At 48.3% G+C, this 18964-nt stretch overlaps 2 protein-coding genes across 2 annotated transcripts in view; both read right to left on the minus strand.

Annotated features, from left to right (window-relative positions):
- Window positions 1-18964, minus strand: part of LOC144506219 (protein Shroom2-like) — a 191346-nt gene that overhangs the window by 172000 nt on the left and 382 nt on the right. The window lies entirely within an intron of this gene.
- The window catches only part of wdfy2 (WD repeat and FYVE domain containing 2), a 187790-nt gene continuing 173126 nt past the window's right edge, over window positions 4301-18964 (minus strand). The window contains exon 13 of the transcript XR_013499878.1: window positions 4301-4413. The gene's annotated coding sequence lies outside the window, so the exon portion shown is untranslated. The remainder of the gene's footprint in view (window positions 4414-18964) is intronic.

The following is an 18964-nucleotide window of genomic DNA, read 5'->3' on the forward strand; positions in this document are numbered from 1 at the left end:
GTGGACACACACGCACACTCTCCTGGACACACACGCACACCCTCGTGGACACACACGCACACTCTCCGGACGCACATGCACACTCTCGTGGACGCACACGCACACCCTCGTGGACGCACACGCACACCCTCGTGGACGCACACGCACACCCTCGTGGACGCACACGCACACCCTCGTGGACACACACGCACATCCTCGTGGACACACACGCACACCCTCGTGGACACACACGCACACCCTCGTGGACACACACGCACACCCTCGTGGACACACACGCACACCCTCGTGGACACACACGCACACTCTCCTGGACGCACACGCACACTCTCCGGACGCACACGCACACTCTCGTGGACGCACACGCACACCCTCGTGGACGCACACGCACACCCTCGTGGACACACACGCACACCCTCGTGGACGCACACGCACACCCTCGTGGACACACACGCACACCCTCGTGGACGCACACGCACACCCTCGTGGACACACACGCACACCCTCGTGGACACACACGCACACCCTCGTGGACGCACACGCACACCCTCGTGGACGCACACGCACACCCTCGTGGACGCACACTCTCCTGGACGCACATGCACACTCTCCTGGACGCACACGCACACTCTCCGGACGCACATGCACACTCTCGTGGACGCACACGCACACCCTCGTGGACGCACACTCTCCTGGACGCACATGCACACTCTCGTGGACACGCACGCACACTCTCGTGGACGCACACACGCACACTTGTGGACGCACACACGCACACCCTCGTGGACGCACACACGCACACTCGTGGACACACACACGCACACTCGTGGACACACACACGCACACTCGTGGACACACACACGCACACTCGTGGACACACACACGCACACTCGTGGACACACACACGCACACTCGTGGACACACACACGCACACTCGTGGACACACACACGCACACTCGTGGACACGCACACTCGTGGACACGCACACTCGTGGACACGCACACTCGTGGACACGCACACTCGTGGACACACACACGCACACTCGTGGACACACACACGCACACTCGTGGACACACACACGCACACTCGTGGACACACACACGCACACTCGTGGACACACACACGCACACTCGTGGACACACACACGCACACTCGTGGACACACACACGCACACTCGTGGACACACACGTCTTAGAATCATTTCAGAGCAAGGTTCGGGAATTAATATTAAAACTGGAAGAGCTGGAAGTTCAACGCATGGGAAAATGGAAAAAGTGGAATAAAAGTAAAGAATACTGACAGAAAATCCTACGGCCCACTCCAACAATCTGTCACCCAAAGGGCAGAGATTAATTGCAGCGTGCTCCGTTTCAGCATTTTCACCAAGTTGAGACTGTAACAGAACCTCAGCGACTGCTTCAACAACCCAGCCATGACTCAGGGCAGTGGCACACTCACCATTAATAGCTCTGGTTAGAGAGCATTGTGCACATATTCACGAATAAAAGTCACCTGGACAGCACACCGAGCTCAAAACCCTTTCTATTGTACAGAATAAAAACAGTGTTATTGAATTTTAACCTTACAGAGACAAAATTGCCTTCAAAAGCTCCTTTTTGTCAACAAATTGCACTGAATTGTAAGCGGTGTTTGTCTATTTTTAAAAAAGGGGATATGAAATCCTGGTATTTCCTCCCCCTTCCCCTCCCTAGCTCTAGCTGAGGGAGTGTATAAGCGACTGACTCACTCTCAGGCTTCAGGCCTAGGGGCTATGAGTGGCTACAGTAAAAAGTCTCACAACACCAGGTTAAAGTCCAACAGGTTTATTTAACCTGGTGTTGTGAGACTTTTCACTGTGCTTACCCCAGTCCAACGCCGGCATCTCCACATCATGACTACCAGATACAGACAGGAAGACTAGTTAACTCCTGAACCGCGAGGGCTTGCATCAGTACTTGGAGAGAGGATTTAAGGGTTGCAGAAAGAGATTAACCAGATTTTTGAGAAACAGTGGAGGAGCCAGCAACGCAAAGCAGCTTAGGCCAAGAATTCCAAAGTGCAAGAGGTCTGTAGCTTTGTGATTGAGGGGTGGGGGAGGGGAGTAGAAGGATCATTAAACAAGCAGAACGGTAACCCGGAGTCAGAGCAACAATGGATGCAACCTGGAATAAAATGTGGACGGTTCCCCAAATAGTCAGTATTGGAGGCGTTTAAAACAGATTTTGAAATAGATTTAGTGGAGCACAGAGGACTTGGTGATGAAGGGGATAAACTGAGTCCAAGAATACGCGAGACAGCACCCTGAGATTCTCTAGAATATGTACAAAATTATTGGCTAAGCTAGCGAGGATAATTGTCTTCTGTGGGTGAGTTAATACTGTAGCGGGCAATCATCTGGAGATTGAGCAAGTTAGTGCTGGCGATAGACTGAACGTGGTTTGATTTGATTTGGGATGTATTGGGATACAATGAATAGTATTGCTTCTTGCGCACTATACAGACAAAGCATACCGTTCATAGAGAGTACATAGAAGAGAAGGAAAGGAGAGAGTTCAGGATATAGTGTTGCAGTTACAGCTAGGGTGTAGAGAAAGATCAGCTTCATATATGGTAGGTCCATTCAAAAGTCTGATGGCAGCAGGGAAGAAGCTGTTCTTGAGTCAGCTGGTACATGATCTTTTGTATCTTTTTCCCGATGGAAGAAGATGGAAGCGAGAATGTCCGGGGTGCATGGATTATGCTGGCTGCTTTGCTGAGGCAGCAGGAAGTGTAGACAGAGTCAATGGATGTGAGGCTGGTTTGCGTGACGGATTGGGCTACATTCATGATCTTTTGTAGTTTCTAGCGATCTTGGGCAGAGCAGGAGCCCCATACCAAGCTGTGATACAACCAGAAAGAATGCTTTCTAAGGTGCATCTGTAAAAGTGTACGGTCCAAATTTCCTTAGCCTTCTGGGAGAGTAGAGGTGTTGATGGGTCTTCTTAACTATATTGTTGAAAACCCACCTTGGGTGAAGTAGAATCAGCGTCACTCGTAATTCAATGCTAGCCGCAGCTCAGGTGGTAGCACTCTGGTCTCTAAGTCAGAGGGCTGTAGGTTCAAGGCCCACTCCAGGGACTGGGGTACAAAGTTTCTCTTGACACTCCAGTGCAGTTCTGAGGGAGTGCTGTGCTGTCAAGAGGCCCCATCTTTCAGGGGAGACATTAACGTGAGACTCTGTCTTTATTTATATCACTAAAACAGATGATCACATTGCTACTTGTACACAAACTGGCTGGACATTCAATACATGGGAAAATAGAGAAATGAAAAGGGAAAAATGCTGACTGAAAAATATTGTAAGAAGTTTAACAACACCAGGTTAAAGTCCAACAGGTTTATTTGGTAGCAAAAGCCACACAAGCTTTCGGAGCTGCAAGCCCCTTCTTCAGGTGAGTGGGAATTCTGTTCACAAACAGAGCATATAAAGACACAAACTCAATTTACATGAATAATGGTTGGAATGCAAATACTTACAACTAATCAAGTCTTTAAGAAACAAAACAACATGAGTGGAGAGAGCATCAAGACAGGCTAAAAAGATGTGTATTGTCTCCAGACAAGACAGCCAGTGAAACTCTGTGGCCAGTGAAACTCTGTGGGGGTTACAAATAGTGGGACATGAACCCAATATCCCGGTTGAGGCCGTCCTCGTGTGTGCGGAACTGGAGTTTCATTGAGTTTCACTGGCTGTCTTGTCTGGAGACAATACACATCTTTTTAGCCTGTCTTGATGCTCTCTCCACTCATGTTGTTTTGTTTCTTAAAGACTTGATTAGTTGTAAGTATTCGCATTCCAACCATTATTCATGTAAATTGAGTTTGTGTCTTTATATGCTCTGTTTGTGAACAGAATTCCCACTCACCTGAAGAAGGGGCTTGCAGCTCCGAAAGTTTGTGTGGCTTTTGCTACCAAATAAACCTGTTGGACTTTAACCTGGTGTTGTTAAACTTCTTACTGTGTTTACCCCAGTCCAACGCCGGCATCTCCACATCTGGAAAATATTGGGCAGACTTCAACATTATAACAGTGACTATATTTCCATTCTTAAAGTTACAAAGCCAATGCTCAGAGCGGATCCGGGCAAAGCCAAATCCATTCCTTGCTTGCTCCGAAAACCAAAAATCAAATTGAATCCAACTCCTGGTCCCCACAAACTAGATCCAAACTGAAAAGATAAGTCATTACCCAAAAATATTGCCCTGACTGGAAACACTTTGGGACACCTGGAGGTTGTGAAATCTGCATTTTTGCCTACATCTTGTGGGTTATGAAAGATGAAACAGTCTCCAACATCCAAAGGGTGAATGCTGTTCATAATGACACACAGATGGAACACGGAGAGGGGAGACCGCAGGGGCCACAGCGAAATGAGGCTGATTACACTGCATCTGACCCCTTCAAAAATGAACATCAAGGGGAGATTTTCGAAAATAAATGTCTATTCGAACTGAATCCATGACTCATAAACAACCTTAACTAGCTGATATTCCTGAAATACCAGATCCATCCCCCACAAACCAGTACACAGATTTCTATCAGAACCTGTTTATGCCATGTTAACTTCCTATGGGGCGTCACAGTGGTTAGCACTGCTGCCTCACAGCGCCAGGGACCCGGGTTCGATTCCAGCCTCGGGTCACTGTCTGTGTGGAGTTTGCACGTTGTCTGTGTGGGTTTCCTCCGGTTGCTCCGGTTTCCTCCCACAGTCTGAAAGACATGCTGGTTAGGGTGCATTGACCTGAGTGTGGCGACTAGGGGAATTTCACAGTAACTTCATTGCAGTGTTAATGTAAGCCTTACTTGTGACTAATAAATAAGTAGAAATGAGGACAAATAATTAAACACTAATGTTAAGCCTAGATGCCAATACTTGGGATGATATTATACCAATAATGTTTGGAGAGTCACTTCCCTCCGAGAGATTAAGTAAACCCTCATTTCATAGCTTCCCACTAAGGCCTATGAAGGGTTTTGGGGATAATGGGTGTAAATGGCACTGAAGTGTCTGATCAGCCATGATTGCATTGAATGGCAGAGCAGGCTCGATGGGCTGAATGGACTACTCCGGTGCCCATGTTCCTAGGTCTCATGAAAGCAATGCACCCAACAGCTTTGTGTAAACTCTCACCTGTCCAACCATGGGCCAATACTGGATGAGGGAAAAGCTGTCTGCAAGTCTAGAAACAGGTGGCGTATGGGGGCCAGTTATATGCTGACAATGGAGTATTCCACACACCCGGTATCAGTCCTCCCAGTTCACTGCTTACAGCTGGCGAGAGATCAAAACCAGCAAACTCACATGCAAACTGGCATGTGACGTTCCCCCACTGATAGCAAGTAACCAGGCAACCAGTCCCATACGGGAGAATTACTGAGAGAACAAAGAACAATACAGCACAGGAAACAGGCCCTTCGGCCCTCCAAGCCTGTGCCGCTCCTTGGTCCAACTAGACCAATCGTTTGTATCCCTCCATTCCCAGGCTGCTTCAGGTTTTTAGGTGTCCAGATCACCAGCAACCTGTCCCCCATGCCGACACGACAGTTAAGAAAGCCCACCAACGCCTCTACTTTCTCAGAAGACTAAGGAAATTTGGCATGTCAGCTACGACTCACCAACTTTTACAGGTGCACCATCGAAAGCATTCTTCCTGGTTGCATCACAGTTTGGTATGGCTCCTGCTCTGCCCAAGGAACTACAAAGAGTGGTGAACATAGCCCAATCCATCACTCAAACCAGCCTCCCATCCATTGACTCTGTCTACACTTCCCGCTGCCTCGGCAAAGCAGCCAGTATAATTAAGGGCCTCACACACCCTGGACATTCTCTCTTCCACCTTCTTCCTTCGGGAAAAAGATACAAAAGTCTGAGGTCACGTACCGACCGACTCAAGAACAGCTTCTTCCCTGCTGCCATCAGACTTTTGAATGGGCCTACCATATATTAAGCTGATCTTTCTCTACACCCTAGCTATGACTGTGACACTACATTCTGCACCCTCTCCTTTCCTTCTCTATGAACAGTATGCTTTGTCTGAATAGCGCGCAAGAAACAATACTTTTCACTGGATCCCAATACACGTGACAATAACAAATCAAATCAAAAGAATACATCAAACAGTGCGGAAGAATAAAGAAAAATTAAAAGGCGAGACGTACAATCCAACCCACCATAAAAGCAAAGGCATGGGCTTGATTTCAACTGAACAGCTAATTGAAGCGTGCAGCAATTGTGGAGAAGTGGCGAGTGAGATAAATCTATAAAGGGAGAGGCATTTTGGGATTTAAAGCATTGTGGTCTAACTTATCCGCCAGTGAACCCATGTGGCTAATCACATTACTGATCAGTAAACAGGCAAGCGAGGAGTAATAGATACCAGCAGTGATCTCAATGATCGATCGCACGCGTGGGGACGTGAAGCTTTTAATGCAGTTGTTGGGAAAATGTTGAGATCAAAAGCTGAGTGGGCAAGTGTTTTGGATCATTGCGAGTTCCTTGGTTATCGAATGCTGGCAGATGTAAAGTCAATATGCACACACCTGGTGTACATTCACCTGGCGAGTGTACGCATGCAGTTTTCTGCCTGAAATGAGTGCACAAGTCTAAGCAGTGTCAACATTACTTGTGGCCAGTCAGTGGTACAAACACTGATGTCATGGTCTTTCATTCCAAAATATTCCCACATTGTAACTAATGAAATTAAAGGCGGAAGTACGTTGGGGCGGCACAGTGGTTAGCACTGATGCCTCACAGCGCCAGGGTCCCGGGTTCAATTCCGGCTTTGGGTCACTCTCTGTGTGGAGTTTGCACATTCTCCCCCGTGTCTGTGTGGGTTTCCTCCGGGTGCTCCGGTTTCCTCCCACAGTCCAAAGGTGTGCGGGTTAGGTTGATTGACCATGCTAAATTGACCCTAGTGTCAGCAGGGTGAATATGCAGGGTTACAGGTAAGGGGCTTGGGTGGGATTGTGGTCGGTGCAGACTCAATGGGTCAAATGGCCTCCTTCTGCACTATAGGGATTCTGCTGTTAACCCATATAGTGCAGGTTCATCCGGTTAATTCATACCCAAGAGAACATGCTAGTGTTAAGCTGCAGGAGTGAAAATCCCTTGTGGCTTGGTTTGAAGCTATATTTAAACTTTGTGAGACACTTGTTGCTTCACCTGTGGTGTTGATTCAATAAAATGGTTGAGGGGGGAGATTTGAAAGGTTACAGGACAGGTTAGAAATAGTGCAATGCTATGAATGATGCCTGAGACAAGGCAGAAAGTCTTTTTGCAACCACGCTAACCCCCTTCCCCACTCCATAAATGTTTAAGTTTACTTATTAGTGTCACAAGTAGGCTTACATTAACACTGCAATGAAGTTACTGTGAAATTCCCCTAGCCGCCACACTCCGGCGCCTGTTCGGGTAACACTGAGGGAGAATTTGGCATGGTCAATGCACCTACGCCGCATATCTTTTGGACTGTGGGAGGAAACCGGAGCACCCGGAGGAAACCCACGCAGACACGGGGAGAACATACAGACTACGCACGACAGTGACCCAAGCCGGGAATCGAACCCAGGTCCCTGGCGCTGAGAGGCAGCAGTGCTAACCACTGTGCCACCGTGCTGCCCATTCCTCAATTCCTATATTCATAAATGGGATACTGCATATACTCAAATAATGGGCAATCTCATGTCAAAGGTAACCTCGGATTTTTCGATAAAAATCATTCATTTTTCGTACATCTCGTATAAAAGTCAATCCCTGGCTTCCGGCCAAAAAATCCAAATTTACCACCCACTTGCCACTGAAAACAAACTCACCCTGGTGCAGGCTCGATGGGCCGAATGGCCTCCTTCTATGGTAGCACAGTGGTTAACACTGCTGCCTCACAGCACCAGGGACCCAGGTTCAATTCCGGCCTCGGGTCACTATCTGTGTAGAGTTTGCATGTTCTCCCTGTGTCTGCGTGGTTTTCCTCCAGGTGCTCCAGTTTCCTCCCACAGTCGAGAGATGTGCGGGTTAGGTGGATTGGCCATGCTAAATTGCCCCTTAGTCTCAGGGGGACTAGCTAGGGTGAATATGTGGGGTTATGGCGATAGGGCCTGGGTGGGACTGTGGTTGGTACAGACTCAATGGGCCAAATGGCCTCCTTCTGCACTGTAGGAATTCTATGATTCTACAGCCTGACTCATGGATAGAATCCGAGAAAAAACCACACCATCAAAGGCCATTCAGCCCCTCAGGTCTGCGCATGTGATGTCAAGACTGCCACCTCACTAGTGCGCCCTGCAGTCACGCCAATCCCATCCTCTAAAAGGGCCACGAGGCTTGGCAGATACACAGCCCGGTTCAAACTTAATGTCGGCGAGATTGCAGAGCAGACAAAGAATTGTGCTAGAAATTGGAGAAAGTTTAGGCTGATCCCCGACATGCCAGAGACCACCTCCGACCCAGAAACTCTGCAACAGTGTAGTGATGAGAGGGGGCAGATTTCAACCCACTCAACAATATTACTCCTGTAAAAGTTGACCTTCTATATCTTGGTTAAAAATTTAGCCTTAGGAACTTTGGAGAGGGACAGAGAGAGGGAGGAAGCGAGCGAGAGGAGTTACGAATGGGAGAGTTGGGGAGAGAGGCGGTGAGCGGGAGAAACTGTTCCAAAACGGCACGAATCAGGTGACTCGACATTCACACATCCCTGGCACAAACCAACACTAAGGCAGAGGTCTCAATGCTAAGAACGCATACTAGCCCCATTATGTCTGCAACACTAAAGCAGACCATAAGACATAGGAGCAGAATTAGGCCACTCGGCCCATCGAGTCTGCTCCGCCATTCAATCATGGCTGATACTTTTCTCATCCCCGTTCTCCTGCCATTTCCCCATAATCCCCGATCCCCTTGTTAATCAAGAACCTATCTATCTCTGTCTTAAAGACACTCAATGACCCGGCCTCCACAGCCTTCTGCGGCAAAGAGTTCCACAGATTCACCACTCTCTGGCTGAAGAAATTCCTCCTCATCTCTGTTTTAAAGAATCGTCCCTTTAGCCTGAGGTTGTGCCCTCTGGTTCTAGTTTTTCCTTCAAGTAGAAACATCCTCTCCACGTCCACTCTATCCAGGCCCCGCAGTATCCTGTAAGTTTCAATACAATCCCCCTTCGTCCTTCTAAACTCCAACGAGTACAGATCCAGAGTCCTCAACTGTTCCTCAAATGACAAGCTCTTCATTCCAGGGATCATTCTTGTGAACCTCCCCTGGACCCCTTCCAAGGCCTTCCTCCAAATCATTAATGTATATTGTGAAAAGCAGGGCAGCACGGTGGCACAGTGGTCAGCACCGCTGTCTCACAGCACCAGGGACCCGCGTTCAATTCCAGCCTTGGGTCACTGTCTGTGTGGAGTTTGTACTTTCTCCCCGTGTCTGCATGGGTTTCCTCCGGGTGCTCCGGTTTCCTCCCACACTCCAAAGATGTGCTTTGGTTGATGCTAAATTGCCCCCTGGTGTCAGGGGGATTAGTAGGACAAATACGTGAGGATAAGGCCTGGGTGGGATTGTTGTCAGCGCAGGTTCGATGGACCTAATAGCCTCCTTCTGCAGTGTAGGGATTCTATGAGAATGATGCTGAATGAGGCATGAGGGACTTCCTGTACTGGCCATTTAGCTTCTCAGACACCACCCAAGGCAGAAGGGAATAGGAGACGCTGATAGGTTTAGATGAAGTGGGGTGGGAGGAGGTTCATATTGGGCATGAACTCCAGCATGGACCAGTTGGGCCGAAGGGCCTGTTTCTGTGCTGTACATGCCATCCAATTGTCCAATCTGTTACAAACTTACATTTGGTAATCAGACCCATGTCATTAATTCATTCTTAAAAGTAAAGCATGCCTGTTAACATGAAACTGTAACAAATATTAGCATCATGACAGAACATCCAACAAATTCCAACAAAACTAATTTAGAACCATTGTGGATGAATGGAGTGTAAACACCCTGACTTGTGCCATCAAGCCTGGCAAAGGTTCTTCTTTCTCCCCAGGTCCCACAAGGGCAAAGAGAGACAAGAACAGGTGACTTTTCCTTTGTACTTCGCCAAGAAGCCTTACAAGGTTCTATATTTCATTTCATAGAATCCCTACAGTGCAGAAGGGGGCCTGCACCGACCACAATCCAACCCAGGCCCTATTCCCGTAACCCCACATCTTTACCCTGCTAGCCCCCCTGACACTAGGGTGAATTTAGCATGGTCAGTCCACCTAACCAGCACATCTTTGGAGTGTGGGAGGAAACCGGGGCACCCGGAGGAAACCCATGGGGCGAATGTGCAAACTCCACACAGACCCGAGGCTGGAATTGAACCCGGGTCCCTGGCGCTGTGAGGCAGCAGTGCTAACCACCGTGCCGCCAATGTCTTTATTCTCATCCACACTCCTGTGTTCCATCACTCTTCAGCCGCAGAGTCTTTTCCTCAGGCTAAACTATTGAGAGTTTCATGCAAGGTATTGAACAGAAATGGCTCTGGACAACAGACTTACTCAAGAAAACAAGGAATCTAAATGATACCCCACAGAAAAACAAAAAGAAAATATTTTTCAAGTTTAAAACAAATATCAACGGATTCTAAAGTCCAGCTAAGTTTCTGTGACAAAGCACTCAAGAGAAAAAGTTACACACTTAACACTTGTTTCCATTCACAGTAACAAATATTTACAGGATTATCTGAAACAGGAGTAAGCCATTCCACCCCTCTGTCAGTTTAACCTGGTGTTGTTAAAACTGTTACTGAGTTCTGCCAATGGCAGGTTTATACATCCATACCTCTACTTTGCTTCAACTTTTACAAGGGGTGAAAAGAAGGGGTCAGCAAGGGGGGGGACACGGTGGCACAGTGGTTAGCACCGCTGCCTCACAGCGCCAGTGACCCGGGTTCGATTCCCGGCTTGGGTCTGTGCAGAATCTGTACGTTCTCCCCGTGTCTGCGTGGGTTTCCTCCGGGTGCTCCGGTTTCTTCCCGCAGTCCGAAAGGCGTGCTGGTGAGGTGGATTGGCTGTGCTAAATTGGCCCAAATGTGTAGGTCAGGGGGATTAGCAGGGGGGAAATGCATGGGGTTACGGGGATAGGACAGGGGGAGGGTCTGGGTAAGATGCGCGATCAGAGAGTTGGTGCAGACTTGATGGGCTGAATGGATTCCTTCTGCGCTGCAGGAATTCTATGACACTTGCGGCTATGATATGGGGAAGACACAGGTATTCTGAAAATATTCTGTACTCACGGGAACGTTCTTTGACAGATCTGCAAACGTCGCAAAGGTTCTGGACCAAGAATGCTTGGAGTGCATGCTTCCATCCAGGTCGTTTACAGTGCATTCTGCCCATCCATATCGTAATAATATGCAAAGCTGGCAATACAAACTGCCAAAAGTGTCCTCTGCTAGCCAATCCTCCTCCACTTCCTTGTTAACTTGTCTGGAGACATTTGGGCCAATTTAGCACAGCCAATCCACCTCACCAGCACGCCTTTCGGACTGCGGGAAGAAACCGGAGCACCCGGAGGAAACCCACGCAGACATGGGGAGAACATACAGATTCTCCTTGTCTGGAGACAATACACATCTTTTTAGCCTGTCTTGATGCTCTCTCCACTCCCATTGTTTTGTTTCTTAAAGACTGGATTAGTTGTAAGTATTCGCATTCCAACCATTATTCATGTAAATTGAGTCTGTGTCTTATAAGTTCTGTTTGTGAACAGAATTCCCACTCACCTGAAGAAGGGGCTCAGAGCCTCGAAAGCTTGTGTGGCTTTTGCTACCAAATAAACCTGTTGGACTTTAACCTGGTGTTGTTAAACTTCTTACTGTGTTTACCCCAGTCCAACGCCGGCATCTCCACATCATCAACTCAAACACTGCCATGGCTTCATTCTGATGCCTCTTATTCCTTTTGGAAGATTGCCTTCTGCACATGCCGAGGAGAAGTGGACTATTAACAATGCCACCTTTCAGATAAAGAGATAGTCACTGACTTTAGGAAGCGTAGTGGAGGATATGGCTAAACTATTGAGAGTTTCATGCAAGGTATTGAACAGGAACGGCCCTGGACAACAGACTTACTCAAGAAAACAAGGAATCTAAATGATACCCCACAGAAAAACAAAAAGGAAAATATTTTCCAAGTTTAAAGCAAATATTAACGGATTCTAAAGTCCGGCTAAGTTTCTGTGACAAAGCACTTAAGAGAAAAAGGGAATTGAACCCGGGCCACCGGCGCTGTGAGGCAGCGGTGCTAATCACCGTGCCACCGCCCCGCTCCCCCGCTCCAACCCCTTCTTTTTAGCCCTTGTAAAAGTTGAAGCAAAGTAGAGGTATGGATGTATAAATCTGTCATTGACAGAACTGACAGAGGAGCGGAATGGCTTACTCCTGTTTCAGATAATCCTGTAAATATTTGTTACTGTGAATGTCTACATCAACGGGGACGAAGTGGAAATGGTCAAGAGCTTCGGATTTCGAGGTGTCCAGATCACCAACAATCTGTCCTGGTCTCTCCTTGCCAACGCTATAGTTAAGAAAGCCCACCAACGCCTCTACTTTCTCAGAAGACTAAAGAAATTCAGCATGTCCTCTACGACTCTCACCAACTTTTACAGATGCACCCATAGAAAGCATTCTTTCTGGTTGTATCACAGCTTGGTTTGGCTCCTGCTCTGTCCAAGACTGCAAGGAACTACAAAAGGTCGTGAATGTAGCCCAATCCATCACGCAAAACAGCCTCCCATCCATTGACTCTGTCTACACTTCCCGCTGCCTCGGCAAAGCAGCCAGCATAATTAAGGACCCCATGCACCCCGGACATTCGCTCTTCCACCTTCTTCCTTCGGGAAAAAGATACAAAAGTCTGAGGTCACGTACCAACCGACTCAAGAACAGCTTCTTCCCTGCTGCTGTCAGACTTTTGAATGGACCTACCTGTTGATCTTTCTCCACACCCTAGCTATGACTGTAAAACTACATTCTACACTCTCTCGTTTCCTTCTCTATGAAGGGTATGCTTTGTCTGTATAGCACGCAAGAAACAATACTTTTCACTGTATGCTAATACATGTGACAATAATAAATCAAATTAAATTGATTCAAAAGCTGAGGCAGCCACTGCTCCCTCAGGTAAATGGAAGATGGGACTATGTTGAAGGAGAGCAGGAGGGATCTCTCCAGCTAATGTTTATCCAACGCCGGCATCTCCACATACTGTTTATCACTCAGCCAACATCACAAGAAAGTGATTGTCCTGTCATGCTGCTCACAACAGTGCCTTCACTCCAAAAGCACTGCACTGCGAACAGAATAGACGCTATCTAAATGCAAGCGCTTACATAAAGTTTATTTATTAGTCACAGGTAAAGCTTACATTAACACTGCAATGAAGTTACTGTGAAATTCCCCTAGTCTCCACACTCCTGTTCGAGATCTCCCTGTGCATGCAATATTAGAGCTTCGGCTGAAGACAGGAATTCAGGGAAGGAGAAAAAGGGTACGGAGAGAGAGTGGGTAAGTGAATGAGAGAGAGCGAGCGAGAGAGAGAGAGAGAGCAGGAGAAGCAGCTCCCAAACAACATCCTTTCAGTCGGTTCATGTGTTGAGAATACACACAATGATTGGGAGAGAGCGGCACAGTGGTTAGCACTGCTGCCTCACAGCGCCAGGTACCCGGGTTCGATTCCCGGCTCAGTTCACTGTCTGTGCAGAGTCTGCACATTCTCCCCATGTCTGCGTGGGTTTCCTCCGGGTACTCCGGTTTCCTCCCACTGTCTGAAAGACGTGCTGGTTAGATGCATCGGCCGTGCTAAATTCTCCCTCAGTGTACCCGAACAGGTGCCGGAGTGTGGTGAATAGGGGAATTTCACAGAAACTTCATTGCGGTGTTAATGTAAGCCTTACTTGTGACTAATAAATATTCTTATTTTTTCCATATCCTTCAAAATGGTCAATGATACACAACGTAAAACTTTTAATATTCCTTACACTGTGGCTTAGAAGGTTCCGCAATATTGCAGCAATGCAGGATGGGAATGACCACAATCATAGAAACCCTACAGTGCAGAAGGAGGCCATTCGGCCCATCGAGTCTGCACCGACCACAATCCCACCCAGGCCCTACCCCCACATATTTACCCGCTAATCCCTCTAACCTACACATCCCAGGACTCTAAGGGGCAATTTTTAACCTGGCCAATCAACCTAACCCGCACATCTTTGGACTGTGGGAGGAAACCGGAGCACCCGGAGGAAACCCACGCAGACACGAGGAGAATGTGCAAACTCCACACAGACAGTGACCCGAGCTGGGAATCGAACCCGGGACCCTGGAGCTGTGAAGCAGCAGTGCTAACCACTGTGCTACCGTGCCGCCCCGATGTCGGGTACTTGGGCCACGGGAATGGACATTGAACTTAGAAAAGGAAAGACTTGTACAGAGAGAGAGAGATTTTCACAATCACCAGATCTCTCAAAGTATTGTACAGCCAAAGGAATATTATTTTGATGTGTAGTCACTGTTGTGATGTTGGTAAATTATGAAGGGTGGGTGTTTTAACTTTGAAATCCAGACACTGACCACTCTGAATCCTTTTTATAACATTTCACAATGCAGTCAGTCCTTTTACAACAGGAGATACAATGAAATGGTCTATAATCATCACACTGAGAACACCAGCTCTCTTTACAAAGCAAAGCGCTCCCAATACAGAACACACATCGTAACAAAAGCAAAATAATGCAGCTGCGGGAATCTGAAACCAAAAAACTTAGCAGCATCTGTAAGGGGGAGAAAACAGAACCTGCGTTTCGAGACCTGTATACTGTAACATGCAGAACCTGTTCGTTCCAATTCCAAACCAACAATCACGCCAGCAGGTTTCACACTGGGCAGGAAATTCTTCTCATCAAGGATCCCACATAGAACATAGGACAGTGCAGCAGAGGAACAGGCCCATCGGCCCACGTGTGGGCGGCACGGTAGCACAGTGGTTAGCACTGCTGCTTCACAGCTCCAGGGACCCGGGTTCGATTCCCGGCTTGGGTCACTGTCTGTGTGGAGTTTGCACATTCTCCTCATGTCTGCGTGGGTTTCCTCCGGGTGCTCCGGTTTCCTCCCACAGTCCAAAGATGTGCGGGTTAGGTTGATTGGCCATGCTTAAATTGCCCTTAGTGTCCTGTGATGCGTAGGTTAGAGGGATTAGTGGGTAAATCTGTAGGGATATGGGGGTAGGGCCTGGGTGGGTTTGTGGTCGGTGCAGACTCGATGGGCCGAATGGCCTCTTTCTGTACTGTAGGGTTTCTATGATTTCTATGATTTCACAATGTTGTGCCAAACATGATGCCAAATTAAACTAATCCCTTCTGCCTGCCCTTACTCCATATCCCTCTATCCTTGCAAATTCATGTGCTTATCTAAAAGCCCCTTAAATGCCCCTATCGTATCTGCCTGCGCCACCACCCGTGGCAGCCGGTTCCAGACACCTACCACGCTCCCTGTAAAAAAACTTGCCCTTCACATCTCCTTTGAATCTTCCCCTCCTCTCACCTTAAGTGCACGTGCCCTAGTATTAGACATTTCAACAGATCGTCCAACAGAAAAAAATACACACAACAATCTCATTGACGGATCGAGAGTTCGGTGGATTAATACATTCTCAGATTGATTTCCAATACGGAGAACACACACACAGGTCGCGTTGGAAATATTTTCCTCTCCTGCCTCCTTTTGGAAAGAAGTTGAGATGATTGTAAACGGAAAGCTTCAATTTACACAAACGTTAAGGAGCAATGGGATGTGTATCCTGTTAGTATCGAGTCACCTTTACCAGATGGCTTAGTCACACACAATCATTGAGAGCTGTTTCATTGTATAAAACGTGTAAAGGTTGTATCCTGGCCAGCAGTACAATAACCACCAGTACAGCACTTACCACAGTGGCACAGACAATTTAAACACGTAAATATTAGTGGATAAACATTAAATGCTGAACACCTTCTTCTTTCACTATTGTTAACCAATTAAAGAAAATGGTATGCCAATAAATGGCACGGCAAGCTGTTCAGTGTTTGTCAGGTGGCACGGTGGTTAGCACTGCTGCCTCACAGCGCCAAGGACCCGGGTTCGATTCCCGGCTCGGGTCACTGTCTGTGTGGAATTTGCACATTCTCCTTGTGTCTGCGTGGGTTTCCTCCGGGTGCTCCGGTTTCCTCCCACAGTCCAAAGATGTGCGGGTTAAGTTGATTGGCCAGGTTAAAAAAAAAATGCCTTAGAGTCCTGGGATGCGTAGGTTAGAGGGATTAGCGGGTAAAATATGTGGGGGTAGGGCCTGGGTGGGATTGTGGTCGGTGCAGACTTGATGGGCCGAATGGCCTCCTTCTGCACTGTAGGGTTTCTATGATTTTCTATGATTTCTATGTCTGCATGGGGTTTCCTCCCATTGTGCGAAAGACATGCTGGTTAGGTGGATTGGCCATGCTAAATTCTCCCTCCTTGTACCCAAACAGGTGTTGGGAGTGTGGCGACTAGGGGATTTTCATAGTAACTTCATTGCAGTGTGAATGTAAGCCTTACTTGTGACTAATAAATAAACTTTAACTAAAATAATATTGTCAATCTTTGTCACCAACTGGCAGTTTGGATGCGTTGGGGGCATTTATCTCCGAAACAGGTGGTTATGGATTCAAACCACATTTTGTAACTTGAGTATATAACCCAGGCTGATTGTTAAATATAACAGTGGAGAGGAAAGTAAGCAGAAGAACAGCATGGTGAAAATTGTCATCTTTCAGATGAGATGTTAAACTAAAGGCCAATTTGCTGCCTTCATTTCGATGTAAAAGGTTGTTTATCAAAGAAAGAGTGTTCCAGACTTGGACATACATCATCATTCCTTCACCATCACTGGTCAAAATCCTGCAATTCCTTATAGCAACCTGAATGTATATTCATCATGCAGACTGCAGAGGTTCAGTTAAAAAGCTTTTTTTAAAGTTAAAGTTTATTTATTAATCACAAGTAGGCTTACATTAACACTGCAACGAAGTTACTGTGAAAATCCCCTTGTTGCCACACTCCAGTGCCTGTTCGGGTGCACTGAGAGAGAATTTTTAGCATGGCCAATGCGCCTAACCAGCACATCTGTGGGAGAAAACCGGAGCACCCGGAGGAAACCCACGGGGGAAGAATGTGCAGACTCCGCGCAGGCAGTGACTCAAGGCTGGGAATCGAACCCAGGTCTCTGGCGCTGTGAGGCAGCAGTGTTAACCACTGTGCCACCCCAGGAGGTAGCTCACCACCACCTTCGAGGGCAACATGGGATGGGCAATAAAGGCTGACCTTGCCAGTGGAACCACAACCCTGAGAATAAATCAACATTCATCCTTCAACCAATACGGCGGACAGGCCTATCTCATTGCTGTGTGGGGGAACTGGCTAATGTGCAAACTGTCTGAACAGTTTCCTACAAAATAGCAATTGTTATTCATTCGGGCTGTTCAGTTCCCTGGGTTGTCGTGGGATAAGCCTCTTTATAAATTCAAATCTTAAAGAGGAAAAATAACTTGCAATTTAGAAACCCCTCTCGCAACGTCACGGCATCCCAAAGCACTCCAGTAGAGCAATTTTGAAGGGTAGTCACTATTGTAGGAAACACAATAGTTAATTTGCTCAGAGCAAGTCCCACAAACAGTCAGATGATAACATTCAAATGTTCTGTTTTTATGATGTGGATTGAAGGATAAATATCGACCACGGCCCTTGTAATGCCACACGTTCACAGACTTTGTCAGGAACACAAAGGGTGTGTACAAATTAGAGCTGTACACAGGCCGACAGCCCACAAGCTGCCCCCAGTCCCTACATGTCTTCTACATGTCTTCAGACTGTCTTCTGCCCAAGAGAGGACTTCACCCCCTGAGGTAATCACCCACTCTCAGTTCAAATGGGTCTCCCAAGCCAGGTCACCCTCTTCTGTTGTGTTGCCCTTAAAGGGACAATCACCACAGCCCTACTCTGAGAATTAATGTCATTACACCTCCACCCAAGAGAACATTTAAGGTCCCATCAGAAGGAGGGCACCTCTGACAGTGTCGCCCTCCCTCGGCGCTGCACTCCGGAGTCAGCCTCTGGCTGCAGGATGGTGAAGACAACAGATACATTTGCAGTCAACAGATATATTTGGACTCAGAGGCAGAGAGGGCTAGAGATTTGGACAGGAAGGTGTGAGGGACACGGGAAGGGGTGAGGGAGGGACACGGGAAGGGGTGAGGGAGGGGCACGGGAAGGGGTGAGGGAGGGGCATGGGAAGGGGTGAGGGAGGGGCACGGGAAGGGGTGAGGGAGGGGCACGGGAAGGGGTGAGGGAGGGGCACGGGAAGGGGTGAGGGAGGGGCACGGGAAGGGGTGAGGGAGGGGCACGGGAAGGGGTGAGGGAGGGGCACGGGAAGGGGTGAGGGAGGGGCACGGGAAGGGGTGAGGGAGGGGCATGGGAAGGGGTGAGGGAGGGGCACGGGAAGGGGTGAGGGAGGGAGGGGCACGGGAAGGGGTACGGGAAGGGGTGAGGGAGGGAGGGGCACGGGAAGGGGTGAGGGAGGGAGGGGCACGGGAAGGGGTGAGGGAGGGAGGGGCAGGGGAAGGGGTGAGGGAGGGGCACGGGAAGGGGTGAGGGAGGGGCACGGGAAGGGGTGAGGGAGGGGCACGGGAAGGGGTGAGGGAGGGGCATGGGAAGGGGTGAGGGAGGGGCACGGGAAGGGGTGAGGGAGGGGCACGGGAAGGGGTGAGTGAACAGAGGGCTGGGGATTTGGGCAGGTAGGTAGGTGTGAGGGACATGGGGAGGAGTGAGGGGCACAGGAAGGGGTGGGTGACCAGGGGCAGGGGATTTGGATAGGTAGGTATGAGGGACACCG

This window comes from Mustelus asterias, chromosome 17 (assembly GCF_964213995.1).
Source record: "Mustelus asterias chromosome 17, sMusAst1.hap1.1, whole genome shotgun sequence".
NCBI classification, from domain to species: Eukaryota; Metazoa; Chordata; class Chondrichthyes; order Carcharhiniformes; family Triakidae; genus Mustelus; species Mustelus asterias.